Source organism: Theropithecus gelada, chromosome 11 (assembly GCF_003255815.1).
Source record: "Theropithecus gelada isolate Dixy chromosome 11, Tgel_1.0, whole genome shotgun sequence".
In the NCBI taxonomy this organism is placed as follows: domain Eukaryota; kingdom Metazoa; phylum Chordata; class Mammalia; order Primates; family Cercopithecidae; genus Theropithecus; species Theropithecus gelada.
In genome coordinates this window covers 100609921-100622951 of record NC_037679.1, presented here as the reverse complement: position 1 = coordinate 100622951, position 13031 = coordinate 100609921, and the positions used below count along the sequence as shown (strand labels likewise).

Sequence of the window (13031 nt, the reverse complement as noted above, 5' to 3'; positions counted from 1 at the left end):
ACTGTTGGTGGGATTGTAAACTAGTTCAACCATTATGGAAGACAGTATGGCGATTCCTCAAGGATCTAGATCTAGATGTACCATATGACCCAGCCATCCCATTACTGGGTATATACCCAAAGGATTATAAATTATGCTGCTATAAAGACACATGCACACGTATGTTTATTGCAGCACTATTCACAACAGCAAAGACTTGGAATCAACCCAAATGTCCATCAGTGACAGATTGGATTAAGAAAATGTGGCACATATACACCATGGAATACTATGCAGCCATAAAAAAGGATGAGTTTGTGTCCTTTGTAGGGACATGGATGCAGCTGGAAACCATCATTCTTAGCAAACTATCACAAGAACTGAAAACCAAACACCGCATGTTCTCACTCATAGGTGGGAACTGAACAATGAGATCACTTGGACTCAGGAAGGGGAACATCACACACCGGGGCCTATCATGGGGAGGGGGGAGGGAGGAGGGATTGCATTGGGAGTTATACCTGATGTAAATGACGAGTTGATGGGTGCAGCACACCAACATGGCACAAGTATACATATGTAACAAACCTGCACGTTATGCACATGTACCCTACAACTTAAAGTATAATAATAATAAATAAATCAAAAGATAATCACACACACAAAAAAAAGATACTGGTTAATTTTGCTGTGAACCTAAAACTGCTCTTAAAAATAATGTCTTAAAGGAAAATATCAGAGTCAAATAACCGTAGAAGAGATGACAGGAGCCCAGGTGTGATTAGGGCTGAGGACCACGTGCAGGGCACCCACCGGAAAGGTGGTACTGACTTTGCTTTTCCACTAATTGGCTTCCCCTGTGGACTGAGAAATAAAGAGGTTGGCTGGGCCATGCTTGCCTCTGACGTGCTGTCATGGTGCCCGGGCATTCTCCTTTGGAACCCTTCCTGTAGTTGCTTCTGCATGTGTGACTAGCTGTTGGCTGTCTGTCTTCACCGTTAGCCTCTTAGCTTCTTGAGGGCTGGCCGTTCTTTTTCTTGTTTTCTTTTCTTTTCTTTTTTTTTTTTTTGAGACAAAGTTTCACTCCTGTTGCCTGGGCTGGAGTGTAATGGCGCAATCTTGGCTCACTGCAACATCCACCTCCCGGATTCAAGGGATTCTCTCCTACCTCAGCCTCCCGAGTAGCTGGGATTACAGACATACGCCTCCACACCCGGCTAATTTTGTATTTTTAGTAAAGATGGGGTTTCTCCATGTTGATCAGGCTGGTCTCGAACTCCTGACCTCAGGTGATCCATCCGCCTCAGCCTCCCAAAGTGCTGGGATTACAGGAGTGAGCCACGACGCCCGGTCGTTCTTTTTCATAACCATCTCCACTAACTGCTAAGCACAGAGCAGGAACCCAGTAAACAAAAGGCGCACTGGTCCTAGTCCTCTTCCACTCCTTAATTGCTGTGCTGCCTGGGGCAAGTGATTGAACCTCTCTGGGCCTCAGTGCCTGGGCTTCAGATCTTCACTCAGTTGTCTTCCTTAGCTCTGCTGACGGATGTAATGCGAATGATAAACCTGGCTTAAGTGTGTTGCTGCTGAGTTACTCTCTAACATGATGTTGCTACCTCTGTGCATTTCTTCATTGCTGTCAGAAGCCTCGATTTGTTCTGAGTGAATGACACCAATGCAGTATCTTTGTGAAACCAGTGAGGATTTTCTCTCTCAGGATATATTGCCACTTCCCATTGTAATCCACAGGGCAAGAAGGCGCAGTGAGAATAGGCCGCTGTTTCAATGAGTAAAAGGTTAAAATCTTAAACCTCAACGAGCTGATGGGAGAATGCTGTCTGGCCTTTTATGCACGGCCCCTTCTTGGGTACAAAGCTCTTTTCCATTTTGTGTTACGCCTTAACCTCAGGGCAGCAAGGCAGGTACCAACCTTCCGCATTCTATAGATTGGAAAACGGGCCAAGACAAATATCTTGTTCAGTCCCCACAGTGGGTCAGTGGCTGGGCCGAAATTAGACCTAAAGTCCGTGAGCGCAGTCTCCTCTGGAATGAGCTGCTGCGTCAGGCTTCAAGGGTTTCTCCTGGAGATCTTCAGCAGACGGGGGACAGTCGCCATCTGGAAAGAGTTAGTTTCACTCCTGCCAGGAGGCCGGAGGATGGACTAAATGACCCCTGCAAGTCCCTTTCTGCCCTAGGCCTCTCCAGTTACCTTCTCTCATTTCCAGCAAACATGCTTTCTCTAGGGAAAAATGAATCCGGGGCTCTCGGGTCCCTTGGGAGTCTGCAAAGATTTCACTTTCCAGTTTGGGGAATCTGAGCTCCATGAGAGAAAATGCTCAGCGCGCTGTCAGAAGGCAACATTGCAACCACACGCTATATATTTAGATTCTTCCTAGCAACAAAGCCTCCTGGCGGATGCAGGCCGAGCTGGGAGGCAGGAAGCTTGACTCCTCCTCCTGGGTCCTCTACCCTCCCATCCCCACAAGGCCCTTGACTGGGTGACTTCTCCGCCTAAGGCCTGGGCCCCCTCCCTACCTGGCATGGTCGGTTGAGGTTAATGAGGCTGTCCCTGCAGAGCCCCAGCTTTATCCTTAGGGACTTCAGAGTCTTGTACAGCTCTGAGAACGTAGGCCGTTTGATTCACATCTTGTCCTGTCCTGAGTCTTACTTCTCTGAGTTTCTATTTTCTGAACCTAACCTAGGACACATGGCCTGACAAAGGATTTCTCTGATGCTTTGGGGTTTAAGGTTAATGATGACAGTAGTCTCCATTTAAATGATTTGACACATCTCTACTTTGCTGGGCATTTTACACGTGTTATTTCATTTAATCCCATACCAACCACAGAAAGAAGTGAGGTTCAGAGAGCTTTCATCCAAGACCATCTTGCTAGTAAATAGCAAAGCAAGGATTGCAACCCCGTCCCGTCTGACTCCACAGCTCATACCCTTTACCGTAACACTAAGTTCTGAGATATAAGTCTGGGCTTTGTAAAGAGTCACATATCATTTTGACACCAAAACACTGGTATTTCCCAGACCTTCTTTTAAAAGCTTTTTATAATGAAAGTTTTCAAACATTCAGAAAAGTTATAGGAATAGGAAATGAACCCCCCATCCCCCAGGTCTGGCAGTTACCAATATGCATCTCTCCATTTCTCCTTTTTCTTTTCTTCATGCAGTACTTTAAAGAAAATTCCTGACATTGTGTGTCATTTTGCTCCTAAATACTTCCATATGTAGCTCTGAAAAGAGGGGAGAAGGGAGGTAGGAAGGAGGGGCTTCTTATATAACTACAAAACCACATACCTCACACAAATAATAATGTCTTATCACCTAATACCCAGTTCAATTAAAATTTCTCCTAGTGTCTTAAAAACTGTCATTTTGTATTTGGCTTGTTCAAATAAAGGTCCAGCGAATTCACGTATTGCATGTGGTTATGTCTCCTCCTAAGCCTTTTAATTTGAAATTGTATCCGGTTTTTCCCTTTTCTGTGGCATTGATTGCTAAAGAAAGTGTGCCCATCGTCCTGCAGACCATGCCACATTCTGGATTTGGTCGCGTTGCCTCCCCATGGTGGTATTTACTTTGTTCTTCTATCGCCTGTATTTTCTGCAAAGGTATAGATCTAAAGGCCTGATGAGGTGCACTTTGCAGCAAGAATACCACATAGATGGCACAGAGTACTCCCTGTTGCCTCATTCAGGAGGCACATACTACCTGATTGTCTCAATTTTAGTGCAGAGAAAGGTTCATGGGTTCAGACTGGTTTCCAGGTATTTTGACGGCTCATAGAGACAAAAGATAGAACATTTAAATTCCACAGTATCTGAGATTATCTGGACTATCTACCATATTCCCTCGGATGCCAGGTGTGAAGGCTGCTCTGAGTTACATTTAAAAACCACAGTTTTGCAGCTTTAGTGGGGCTGCAACCTTTGCCTAAAGCCTTCTTTGCTTAGGAGAGAAGAGTCTCATCTAAGATGTGGTAGAAGAGCTGTCAGCCATTTATAAGTATAGGCAATTTTTCCTTTAAATGGTATCCTGTGGGTGTGATCCGCATTCATGAGCTAGTCATCCAGAAATTAGAAAGTGCCGGGCGGACTCCCTCCAGAGGGGTGTCCCAGAGACAGGAAGCATGAAGCAGTCGAGGAAGAGCCTGGTGCAGGTCCTGCCGGCTGAGGGAGGTAGCTTGAGAAATCGTGGGGCAGAGAACCTGGAGAAATGGAGCTACCGTCAGAAGAAGGGAGCTGGAGGAGGCAATACGTTGGCAGAACCTGGACTGAGGAAGAGACTCGTTAGAGAGGCTGTATGCAAGGAACTTAATTGAGAGTGAGAAACCCTAGCAAAGCACAGAAAGAGTGCTTGGGACTTGGGAATTATCTGTGGCACTCAGCCAGAAGGGACTCAGCAGCATGGAGTCCTCAGCAGGAAGTGCTCTTATAAACAATCTATCCCACCCCTCTCTTTTGCAGATGAAGATAGTGTGGCTGAGAAAAGGGAAGTCTCATTTAAACTGATGTAGGACTGGGCGTGGTGGCTGACATCTATAATCCCAGCTGCTCAGGAGGCTGAGGCAGTAGAATGGCTTGAGCCCAGGTGGTCGAGGCTGTAGTGAACTATGATCCTACCATTGCACTCCAGCCTGGGTGACAGAGTGACACTCTGTCTCAAAAAAATAAATAAAATAAAAAGTGACACAGGGCTGCAGCTAGGACAAGAGCCTAGTTCACCTGGTTCACACCAAGCCCTTCCCACTCTACCACACTGCATGTCCTTCTTCCTCAAGAACCAGTGGCTGCCACAGGGAGAAGTCTGGCAGGCCTGAGGTGAAGAAGTTCCGAGCCGAGAAGCCAGACTTCTTTCGTGGCAAACCAGATCCAGCCGAACATCTGTGCCAAAGCTGGTTGCCTATAATTTGCTTAAGTCAGTATAGCTTGTGCCCTGTTACTCCTTTTACTGTGTGAACAAACTCACACAGATGACGATGCGCTGTGGATTAGAGTAACTATAGAAGGTGAGGTGCAGGCTGGGGCCAAACAGACCTTGGTCTAGGTCTAAAGAATGACATCTTCGTACATCCTCATCCACTGACCCATGACGGCCATCGAGGCTGCAGGGCAGGAGTAGACCCAGGCACTCCACACAATGGTGATGTTGCTCATGGTTTCTTGGCAAGAGACGCTCTCCTCCTGGAGGGCTGGGACTTTTAATTAGTCACCTAGATATTTCTAGCCCTTAGCAAAGAAAGTGACACATGATAATAAATGGTACTTAATAAGTACAGGTGGTTGAGTGGGTGAATGAATGAATGAAGAAATACCCAAAGAGGTAGAGCATCTTGATCATGACTTCATAGTCTCCTTAATCTTCACCTCCTTTCTGATCTTGGCTTTGTATCCAGAACAGGGAGCTTCCCATGGTGGTGCTGACTTGACCCCCTCCCCGCAAAATGTGACAAAGCATGTATTCCGTCATTTATTTTTTGTAAGTCAACATCCAAAAGCTTACGTAAAAAGTTTAATTATGTAGTTAAAATAGAAACACTTTTCAGATTATTATAAATATTAAAAATTTTAAATAAAATTATTCGGTCTTGCCAGGCGCAGTGGCTCATGCCTGTAATCCCAGCACTTTGGGAGGCTGAGGCAGGCGGATCACGAGATCAGGAGATCAAGACCATCCTGGCTAACACAGTGAAACCCCGTCTCTACTAAAAATGCAAAAAATTAGCCAGGCATGGTGGCGGCGCCTGTAGTCCCAGCTACTCGGAGGCTGAGGCAGGAGAATGGCGTGAACCCGGGAGGCGGAGCTTGCAGTGAGCCGAGATCGTGCCACTGCACTCCAGCCTGGGTGACAAAGCGAGACTCCGTCTCAAATAAATAAATAAATAAATAAATAAAAAAAAATAAAATTATTCGGTCACATGTTTACATCATATATCCAATGGTAAATAGTTGCCATAAATATTTGCTATGCAACATCTCACGTTTTAAAAATTGTAAACCAAACATATTCTTCTGTTTGTTGTTGTTGTTGTTGTTGGAGACAGGGTCCTGCTCTATCACCCAGGCTGGAGTGCAGTGACGTGATGATGGCTCACTGCAGCCTCAACCTTTCTGGGCTTAGGTGATCCTCCCATCTCAGCCTCCTGAGTAGCTGAGACTACAGGTATGCGCCACCATGCCTGGCTAATTTTTGTATTTTTAGTAGAGGTGAGGTTTCACCATTTGTCCAGCCTGGTTTTGAACTCCTGGGCTCAAGCCGTCTGTCTGCCTCAGCCTCCCAAAGTGGTGGGATTGCAGGCATGAGCCACTAGACCCAGCCCAAATTCTTCTGTATAGTTGGAATTCTTATATTGTTTCCTTTTCATTTTAAAATTGTACTTCTATTTCACTTCACCTGCCAAAATTTTCTTCAACAAAAATGTGTTCAAAAACATAATATTTTGTTAGAACTATTATGTTCTAGTTGTTGAGATTGTTCTGTATTAGGTTATAATGACCATTATTTTTAGTACATAATTGATGAAAATATAAAATATTATACATTCTGATATGACTTAAAAAAAAACAAGTACCAATATAGACAACATCTTGGTTCATAAAACAACCTCAACGAATCTAAAAGAATTGGAATAATACAGTGTGTTCTCCAACCACAGTGGAATCAAAGAGAAATAAATAGCAGAAAGATAACAGAAAAATATAAAAACACTTCTAAATAATCCATGGGAAGAGAGGAAGTCTCAAGGGAAATCCAAAAATACATTGAACTGGAAAAAAAAAAGAAAGTACTGCATATCAAATGTTATGGAACAGAGCTAGGCAGTGCTGAAAGGAAAATATGTAGCCACAAATACTTATATTAGAAAAGAGGAACAGTCTCAAATCAAAAACCAAATACCCTACCTCAAGAACCTGGAAAATAACGGGCAAAATAAACCCAAAGGCAAGCAGAAGGAAAGAAACACTAAAGATAAGAACAGAAATCAATAAAATTTAAAAACAGAAAACCAATAGATAAAAATCTAAAACAAAGAGCTGGTTATTTGAGAAGATCAATAAAATCGGCATACTTCCAGCAAGACTGACACAGAAAAGAGAAAAGACACAAATGACCAATATCAGGAATGAAACAGGAGATACCACTACAGACCCTGAAGGTGTCTAAATGATGATACACGAATGCTACAAAAAACTCTACTCTCATACATTTGACAACTTAGATGAGATGGACCAATTCCTCAAAAAACACACACTATCACAGTTCACCCAAAATGAAATGGATCATCAGAATAACTCTATAACCGTTTAGCAAATTAAATTCACAATTTTGAAACTACCAAAACACAAATCTGCAGTCTAGATGTGTTTCACTGGAGAACTCTACCAACCTTTAGAGAGGAATTAATGCCAATTTTATACCATCTCTTGCAGAAAACTGAAGAGGAAGAGTTTGGCAGACTTTATGAAGTGAATGTTACCCTGATACTGAAACCAGAAAGAGACGCTACACAAAAGGAAGGCAGGAAAGGAAGGAGGGAGGGAGGGAAGAAGGGAGAGAGGGAGGGAGAGAGGGAAGAAAAGAAAGAAATGGAAGCTACAGACCAATACCTCTCATAAATATAGACACAAAAATCGTTGATAAAATATTAGCAAATAGAATTCGGGCAATATGTAAAAAGAATTATACACCATGCCAATGCGATCTGTTTCAGGGAAGCAAGGCTGGCTTGATATTTTAAAATCTTAATGTAATCAATCATATTAACAAGCTAAAAAAGAAAAATTACATAAGTATATCAACCAATGGGGAAAAGAAGCATTTGACAAAATTCACCATCCATTTATGATAAACGCTCAGAAAAAATTCCCGATATTGGTCATTTGTGTCTTTTCTCTTTTGTCAGTCTTGCTGGAATAGAGAGGAACTTCCTCAACTTGAATATCTACAAAAATCTGTAGCTAACATTATACTTAAAGGTAAATGGCCAAATGTTTTCCCTCTAAGTTTGGGAACCTGACAAGGATGTCTGTTCTCAACACTCTTAGTCAACATAGTGCTGGAAGTTCTAGCTAGGGCAAAAAGGGAAAAAAGGAAATAAAAAGCATACAGATTAGGAAAAAAAGAAAGAAAACTATATTGCAGATGCCATGATTCTCTATGAAGAAAGTTCCAAGGAATCTTCAAAAAAACTTCTAGATCTAATAAGTAAGTTTAGCAAGTTTGAAGGATATGAGGTAAACATACAAAAGTCAATCAATTGTATTCTCATATTCTGGCACCAAGTATGTGGACACTAAAATTAACCACAATACCATGTACGATTGTTCAAAAAAGTACTTAAATCTAACAAAGCATGTATAGGATTTTTTTTTACACCAAAAACCACACAGTGCTGAAGAAATCAATCAGATCTGTATAAATGAAGAGATATACTGTGTTTATGTGTTGAAAGATTTAACTGATGAGTGTGGTGGCTCACTCCTGTAATCCTAGCACCTTGGGAGACTGAGGTTGGGGGATTGCTTGAAGTCAGGAGATGGAGACCAGCTGAGGCAACAGTGAGACCCTGTCTTATGCACCTGTAGCACTAGCTACTTAGAAGCCTGAGGTGGGAGGATTACTTAAGCCCAAGAGGTTAAAGCTGCAGTGAGCTATGACTGCATCGTTGCATTCCAGCCTGGGTAACAGAGTGGGACCCTGTCTCTAAATTTTGAAAATAAACAAAAAAATTTAACATAGGCTAAGCATGGTGGCTCATGCCTGTAATCCCAGCACTTTGGGAGGCTGAGGCAGGCAGATCACTTGAGGCCAGGAGTTCAAGACCAGCCTGACCAACATGGCAAAAACCCACTTCTACTAAAAGTACAAAAATAAGCCTGGCATGGTGGCAGGCACCTGTAATCCCGGATAGGGGAGGCTGAGACAGGAGAATCACTTGAACCCAGGAGGCAGAGGTTGCAGTGAGCAGAGATCGCGCCACTGCACTCCAGCCTAGGTGACAGAGCAAGACTCTATCTCAAAAAAAAAAAAAAAAAAAAAAAGGTTGTACATAATAAATATGTTAATTCTCCCCAAATTGATATACATGTACAGCACAGTTCTTATTAAAAATCCCAGCAAGTTTTTTGGTAAATATACACCAGAGTACTCTAAATTTTATACTTTAAGGCAGAGGAGCTAGAACTGCCACAATTTGAAAGATAAATTGGGAGAAATTAGTCTACATGATTTCAAGACTTATTTTACAGCTACAATAAAATAAGATTGTGTGGTAGAAGAAAAGACATATGGACCAATACAACAGAATAGAGAACCTAGAAATAGCTCCACACAAATGACCCCAAATGCTTCTTGACAAAGGTACCAAAGGAATCGATGGAGGAAAGATAGCCTTTTCTTTCTTTTCTTTTTTCTTTTTCTTTTTTTTTTTTTTGAGACGGAGTTTTCTGTTGTTACCCAGGTGGGAGTGTAGTGGCGCGATCTCGGCTTGCCTCAACCTCCGCCTCCCGGGTTCAAGCGATTCTCCTGCCTCAGCCTCCCGAGTAGCTGGGATTGTGGGTGCGTGCCACCATGCCTGCCTAATTTTGTATTTTTAGTAGAGACAGTGCTGCTTCATGTTGATCAGGCTGGTTTCGAACTCCCAACCTCAGGTGATCTGCCTGCCTCGGCATTCCAAAGTGCTGGGATTACAGGCATGAGCCACGATGCCCGGCCGAAAAGTAGCCTTTTCTATAAATGCTTTTGAAGCAATTAGACATCCACAGACAAACAAAATACAGAAGAATTTTTTTTAAATCCTCAAGTCTCATACCTTATGCAAAAGTTAACTCAAAATGGGTCAAGATTTAAATGTAAAGCTATAAAATTTTTAGAAGAAAATCATCAGGGCTGGGCGCGGTGGCTCACACCTGTAATTCCAGCACTTCTGGAGGCCGGAACGGGCAGATCCTGAGGTCAGGAGATCGAGACCATTCTGGCTAACACGGTGAAACTCCATCTCTATTAAAAACACAAAAATTAGCCGGGCGTGGTGGCACGCGCTGTAGTCCCAGCTACTCCGGAGGCTGAGGCAGGAGAATCACTTGAACACAGGAGGTGGAAGTTGCAGTGAGCCGAGATCGGGCCACTGCACTCCAGTCTGGGCAACAGAGCAAGACTCAGTCTCAAAAAAAGAAAAAAGAAAGAAAGAAAAAAATCATCAGGATTTAGGCATAAACAAAGAGTTCTTAGCCTTGACACCAAAAACTTTTACTCTGCAAAAGACTCTGTTAAGAGGATGAGAAGTCAAGCTACGGACAGAGAAAATATTTACAAGCCACATATCTGATAAAATACTCATGTCTGGATTATATAAGGAACTCTGAAAACTCAGAAGGAAAAAATCAATCCAATTAGAAAATAAGCAAAAGACATGAAAAAAATTCATTAAAGAGAATCTACAGATAGCAAATAAGTACATGAAAAAATATTCAATATCATTAGTCATTAGGGAAATGCAAAAAATCATAAGATAGAATTACATACCTATCAGAATAGCTGAAATAAAAATATTTGAATTAGCTCATTGAACTCGCCTGCAGCTCTCGGGGTTCCTGTGTCTTTCTTCATTGTTGGAGCCAGGCCTACGTGCCAGCAACCATGTTGAAGGGACCTGCAGTTTGGTATTGATCCTGACACCGACTAGTCTTGTGTGGGTGTTTTCCAGCATGGAAAAGTGGAGATAATTGCCAGTGATCAGAGAAACTAAACCACTCCCAGCTATGTCACCTTTACGGACACTGAACAATTCATTGGTGATGCCGCAAAGAATCAAGTTGCAATGAACCCGACCAACATGGTTTTGGATGCCAAACGTCTGATTGCACACAGATTTGATGATGCTATTGTCCAGTCTGAGATGAAGCATTGGCCCTTCGTGGTGGTGAATGATGCTGGCAGGCCCAAGGTCCAAGTGGAACACGAGGGAGAGACCAAAAGCTTCTATCCAGAGAAGTTATCCTCTATGGCTCTGACAAATATGATGGAAATTGCAGAAGCCCACTTTGGGAAGACTGTTACCCATGCTGTGGTCACAGTGCCAGCTTACTTTAATGATGCTCAGCGTCAGGCTACCAAAGATGCTGGAACTATTGCTGGTCTCGATGTACTTAGAATTATTAATGAGCCAACTGCTACTGCTATTGCTTACGGCTTAGATAAAAGGTTGGAGCAGAAAGAAATGTGATGATCTTTGACCTAGGAGGTGGCACTTTTGATGTGTCAATCTTCACTATTGAGGTCTTTGAGGTCAAATCTACAGCTAGAGATACCCACTTGGGTGGAGAAGATTTTGACAACCGAATGGTCAACCTTTTTATTGCCAAGTTCAAGCGCAAGCGTAAGAAGGACATCAGTGAGAACAAGAGAGCTATAAGATGCTTCTGTACTGCTTGTGAACGTACTAAGCATACTGTCTCTTCCAGCACCCAGGCCATATTGAGGTCGATTCTATGTCTGAAGGAATCAACTTCTATACCTCCATTACCCATTCCCGATTTGAAGAACTGAATGCTCACCTGTTCCATGGCACCCTGGACCCCGTAGAGAAAGCCCTTTGAGATGCCAAACTAGACAAGTCACACATTCATGATATTGTCCTGGCTGGTGGTTCTACTTGTATCCCCAAGATTCAGAAGCTTCTCCAAGACTTCTTCAATGGGAAAGAACTGAATAAGGGCATCAACCCTGATGAAGCTGTTGCATATGGTATAGCTGTCCAGGCAGCCGTTCTGTCTGGAGACAAGTCTGAAAATGTTCAAGATTTGCTGCTCGTTGGTGTTACTCCTCTTTCCCTTGGTATTGAAACGGCTGGTGGAGTCATGACCATCCTCCTCAAGTGTAATACTACCATTCTTACCAAGCAGACACGGATCCTCACTACCTATTCTGACAACCAGCCTGGTGTGCTTATTCAGGTTTATGAAGGTGAGCATGCCATGACCAAGGATAACAACCTGCTCGGTAAGTTTGAACTCACAGGCACACCTCCTGCACCCCGAGGTGTTCCTCAGATTGAAGTCACTTTTGACATTGATGTCAATGGCATCCTCAACGTCTCTGCTGTGAGTACAAGAGTACAGGAAAAGATAACAAGATTACTATCGCTAATGACGAGGGCTGTTTGAGCAAGGAAGACTTTGAACGTATGGTCCAGGAAGCTGAGAAGTACAGAGCTGAAGATGAAAAGCAGAGGGACAAAGTGTCATCCAAGAATTCACTTGAATCCTATGCATTCATCACGAAAGCAACTGTCGAAGATGAGAAACTTCAAGGCAAGATTAATGAGGAGGACAAACAGAAGATTCTGGACAAGTGTAATGAAATTATCGACTGGCTCCATAGGAATCAGACTGCCGAGAAGGAAGAATTTGAAGATCAGCAGAAAGAGCTGGAGGAAGTCTGCAACCCCATCATCGCCAAGCTGTGCCAGAGTGCAGGAGGCATGCCAGGAGGAATGCCTGGGGGATTCCCTGGTGGTGGAGCTCCTCCCTCTGGTGGTTCTTCCTCAGGGCCCACCACGGAAGAGGTTGATTAAGCCAACCCAAGTGTAGATGTAGCATTGCTCCACACATGTAAAACATTGAAGGATCTAAATTTGTAGCAAATTCTGTGGTAGTTTAAAAAAGTTCAGCTGCTATATAGTAAGTTACGGGGCATTCTCAATATTTGAATATGGAACACACGCACAGGGGAAGGAAATAACATCGCACTTCATAAACACTGTATTGGAAGTGGAAAATGCAACGTCTTAAATAAAACTATTTAAAATTGGCACCATAAAAATATTTGAATTAATAATGCAAGAATGTTTCTTCTCACCACTCCTATTTATCATCATACTGGAAGTTCTAGCTAGTAAGTTAAGAAAAGAAAAGGAAATAAAGGGTATAGAAATTGAGAAGAAAGAAAGAAAACTTTATTTGCAGATTATATGATTGTCTATGTAGAAAATTCAAAAAATTCACATACACAAAAACTTGATCTAATAAATGACTGTACAA

General features: G+C 42.7%; 1 pseudogene; it reads left to right on the top strand.

Moving 5' to 3' along the window:
- The first annotated feature begins 10629 nt into the window (after positions 1–10629).
- Positions 10630–12565, top strand: LOC112634648 (annotated as a pseudogene).
- Positions 12566–13031: the final 466 nt, after the last annotated feature.